Here is a 5,000-nt window from a genome sequence, read left to right as displayed (position 1 = left end):
CCTTCCGCAGGTTCCCCTACGGAAACCTTGTTACGACTTTTACTTCCTCTAAATGATCAAGTTTGGTCAACTTCCCAGCAACGCCGACGGCCGTGAAGCCACCGCGTGTCGGTCCGAAGACCTCACTAAATCATTCAATCGGTAGTAGCGACGGGCGGTGTGTACAAAGGGCAGGGACGTAATCAACGCGAGCTTATGACTCGCGCTTACTAGGAATTCCTCGTTTATGGGGGATAATTGCAAACCCCAATCCCCAGCACGAAGGAGTTTCAACGGGTTGCCCGGGCCTCTAGGCCTGGGAGAACATGCTGATTCCTTCAGTGTAGCGCGCGTGCGGCCCAGGACATCTAAGGGCATCACAGACCTGTTATTGCTCAATCTCGTGCGGCTCGAAGCCGCCGGTCCCTCTAAGAAGAATTTTAATACGTCGCCAGTGAGTTGCGTGACGTGAGCCACGCACACCTAAATGACGACGCCTATTTAGCAGGCTAGAGTCTCGTTCGTTACCGGAATTAACCAGACAAATCGCTCCACCAACTAAGAACGGCCATGCACCACCACCCACCGAATCAAGAAAGAGCTGTTAATCTGTCAATCCTTCCGGTGTCCGGGCCTGGTGAGATTTCCCGTGTTGAGTCAAATTAAGCCGCAGGCTCCACTCCTGGTGGTGCCCTTCCGTCAATTCCTTTAAGTTTCAGCTTTGCAACCATACTCCCCCCGGAGTCCAAAATCTTTGGTTTCCCGAAAGCTGCCCGCCGAGCCATTGTAGTAACGTCGGCGGATCGCTAGATGACATATTTACGGTTAGAACTAGGGCGGTATCTAATCGCCTTCGAACCTCTAACTTTCGTTCTTGATTGATGAAAACACCTTTGGCAAATGCTTTCGCTGATGTTCGTCTTGCGACGATCCAAGAATTTCACCTCTAACGTCGCAATACGAATGCCCCCAGTTATCCCTATTAATCATTACCTCGGAGTTCTGAAAACCAACAAAATAGAACCGAGATCATATTCTATTATTCCATGCACGAAATATTCAAGCAGCATTTTGAGCCCGCTTTGAGCACTCTAATTTGTTCAAAGTAAAATTGTCGGCCCATCTCGACACTCACTGAAGAGCACCGCGATAGGATTTTGATATTGAACCGACGTTTGACCGTCGGCTCACCGACGATATGCTCCGCAAACGTGTCAGTATCACCGCGGATGCGGTGCACCGACAGCGCGGCGCACAAATGCAACTACGAGCTTTTTAACCGCAACAATTTTAGTATACGCTATTGGAGCTGGAATTACCGCGGCTGCTGGCACCAGACTTGCCCTCCAATTGTTCCTCGTTAAAATATTTAAAGTGTACTCATTCCGATTACGAGGCCTCGTAAGAGTCCCGTATCGTTATTTTTCGTCACTACCTCCCCGTGCCGGGAGTGGGTAATTTGCGCGCCTGCTGCCTTCCTTGGATGTGGTAGCCGTTTCTCAGGCTCCCTCTCCGGAATCGAACCCTGATTCCCCGTTACCCGTGACAACCATGGTAGTCGCAGAAACTACCATCGAAAGTTGATAAGGCAGACATTTGAAAGATGCGTCGCCGGTGCTGGACCGTGCGATCGGCAAAAGTTATCCAGATTCATCAAAATTAACGACTTCGAACGCGAGGCCCTCCGTCGATTGGTTTTGATCTAATAAAAGCACTCGTCCCATCACTGGTCAGAGTTCTGATTGCATGTATTAGCTCTAGAATTACCACAGTTATCCAAGTAACTGAGTAAGATCTAAGGAACCAAAACTGATATATTGAGCCATTCGCGGTATCGCCCTAATACGGCTTGCACTGAGACATGCATGGCTTAATCTTTGAGACAAGCATATAACTACTGGCAGGATCAACCAGGGAGCTTACACATATTATTATACATATGATAGCTCTCGTTAAAGAATATTAACGAAGAGTGTGTTTGGTGTCTATAGCCCAATTCGACGTTTGACCGACCGAACTGGGCTTGACTACTGTGTACACTGTTCGCAGTTACAACGTGTGTCGTGAGGCGAGTCTTTGCAACACTCTATAAATTAATATAGAATGCTAGAAAAACACACCCACATAGCGCTCACAGAGGCGCCCACACTGAACGTTCGCATAGACATAACATTCATTCATCACATTTTATAATAAAATCTAACAAATTTCGTATCATGAACGATATGTCAGCCCGGTGTTGGAAAAACCACCCTACCTCTCACGATTTGTCGACACCATCACTACAGAGACATATACATCATTGAAATGTTTGCGTGTTGTGAGTGTGTGCTATAGAATACATAAAAATATACACATATATTTGATACGCTGATGTAAACGCTAAAAAGCCATCATCGCCCTTATGTAAGGTTAATGTGGCGGGAAGCGTTACAACGAAGCGTATTAAAAAGTGGCCAGTCGAAGCGCGTATGCAAAAGCACAGATAACTGCACATAGCGCGGACACATTGCCCGAGTGAGACAGATCTTTATTACGAATTCGATCATACAACCCATCCGTAGATCTACAAAGTTTAACAAGCGTCCAATGAGCCACACACTAAGTCCCGTCAATCTCATTGAACATCCGAAACCTCAGACGCCAACAGAGTGTACATACAGAGTGAAAAAGTTAAAGTTTCATCAACTCTTTCACCACTTTGCTTTAAAACACAACTTATAAACGCACCGATCCGTCGTACGCAGAGTGTGCTGCGCGCGCGCATCATGTTTATAATACATTTGAGCGTGCGCGCGCGCTCTGCGCACGGCGGTCGCTGTGTTACTGATCTCGCTCGGCCGGACGCCGCCGACGTCGCGTTTGTCTGTACACTCTCTCGGTTCTCGAGTGGAAGCCGCGAATGGAAAAGAAACATTTTTAACGCTATGCTCGTACGCTGCTGCGCACGCGCAGCTTTAAATGCTAAGTGTAAAAAAAAAAAAAAAAAAAAAAAAAAAAAAAAAAAAAAAAAAAAAAAAAAAAAAAAATTAAAGTGACACACCCCCTATATGTATAACCAGATAATTAATAATTAAAAAAAAAGTTAGGTTAGATTAGGTTAGGTTAGGTTAGGTTAGGTTAGATTAGATGATCCTTTTTTTTTTTTTATTAAAAAGATGATACAGAAAAAAAAAAATTGATTGCGATTAAAGTGTTAAAAGCGACACCCCATAAATCACGAAATAGGAAAATTAATAATATTAATAACACATAAATACAATAAAATAATTAATTAAAAAAAAAAAACTTTCGTATTAAGAACAAAAAATATTAAATTATTTTTGTTAATTCGAAATTATTATTATAAATCACGACTTTTTTTTAATAAAGAAATTAAGATTTTTAGTTGTATTGATACATTTTTTCCTATTTCGTGATTTGTTGGAAAAACAAACAAAAAAACTAATTGATGTATATGATTAATATTCAAAACTATTCAAAACTTTAACTAATAAATATATACCATAGTGGGTGTATAAAATTAGGCCTTTTAAAAAGTTAAGTACATAATTAAATTTTGTTAAATACCCAATTATAAATAAACAACAGTTGCACTTAAAATGTTTGAGTGTGTTATGTAATTATGCAATTTTATATTAATATATAAATCAAACTAATTTGTAATCCCTGAAATTACTTAAAACTTTTGAAGACCTAAAATTATAATTAATAACGTCGTTTTGCACCAAGTTTTTAAGACATTTGTCTAGAATAGACAAAATGTACAACACTATCGGTACCTGAAGTCTGATTAGATTTTTAATTACACGGAATTTTGACATTTTAGAAGTGTTGTCAACATTAAAACATATCCACTAATAAAAAATGGAGAGCATTTCCACAAATTAAAAAATAAACCTTCAAAGAATTTAAGGTTTCAATTTAAAAATGTACTGATCCTTTTAAAATGCTTATTTGAGTTTTTATTATCATATTTTTGAAGTTACAATAAAATTAAGGACATTATTTTTCTATTACTGGACTCGCTGGCCAATATCCATAGGTTACAAACCTTTTTTTATGTAAATCTTTGTTAGTAAAATCTTCGTTTCATAAAATAGCTAATTTAACAAGATGCCAATTTTATAATCCAAGTTGATTATGATGACGACAATGATGATTGATGATCATCTAAATATATAAAAGGAGAAACTGACTGACTGACTGACAGATCAACGCACAGCCTAAACGGCTAAACGTAGGCACTTGAAATTTGGAAGGGACGTAGCTTAGGTACCGTAGAGGTGCACTAAGAAAGGAATTTCCGAAATTCCCACGGGAAAAACGGGATTCACGCGTACGAAGTCGCGGGCGGCCGCTAGTCAATATATATTTTCGTTTATGATATTAATATTATTTTTAAACTAATAATTATTATTATTATGTTGTTTTACTGTGTTAAAAACGCGTTATTTTTTCTATTCAATCTCTAAAATGTACATAATAATTAGTGTACATTGAATTCACAAAACAAACAATAACAATCATACTTGTTAGTTGTACTTGATGTAATTCAGTTTCATATTTTTATTACCTTTATTCCAACAATTCAAAGCAAAAAGAGGTTTAATACATCTGAATTGCCAAAAAACGAATTAAAAATCAAGACTGTAGTGGTGATAATATAATTTTATTATTGCAATGATTACTGAAAAGTGTGTTATGTAAGTACCCAAATTATTGCACAGTAAATTATATTATTATTACTATTAGGTATGATTTAAATTCAATTTTGTGTGAAGATTGAGACAAGGACATAATATTTCCGCGCCCGGGCGACACCTGTCGGGAACCGACCGAACTTCACTGTCCGCTGACGTGGGTGCCATTAGCGCGAGGTGCGCTATTATCCCAATAGATGGCGCTTTAGCAACATTTCTCGGGTAGTGACGTGTAACAGTCGATAGTGAATAAAGAGTTAAATTATGTATAAATTTAATAATAACACAACACACAGAATCATTCATTATTATGCAAGT

The 5,000-nt window shown here is 39.1% G+C and overlaps 1 non-coding gene across 1 annotated transcript in view; it reads right to left on the bottom strand.

Moving 5' to 3' along the window:
• The window catches only part of LOC135077336 (small subunit ribosomal RNA), a 1,903-nt gene extending 7 nt beyond the window's left edge, over positions 1-1,896 (bottom strand). The window contains exon 1 of the ribosomal RNA XR_010258444.1: positions 1-1,896. This exon is cut by the window's left edge and continues 7 nt beyond it. This is a non-coding gene — a ribosomal RNA (small subunit ribosomal RNA).
• Positions 1,897-5,000: the final 3,104 nt, after the last annotated feature.

This window comes from Ostrinia nubilalis, chromosome 1 (assembly GCF_963855985.1).
Source record: "Ostrinia nubilalis chromosome 1, ilOstNubi1.1, whole genome shotgun sequence".
Classification (NCBI taxonomy): Eukaryota; Metazoa; Arthropoda; class Insecta; order Lepidoptera; family Crambidae; genus Ostrinia; species Ostrinia nubilalis.
This window is presented reverse-complemented; position numbering and strand designations above follow the sequence as displayed.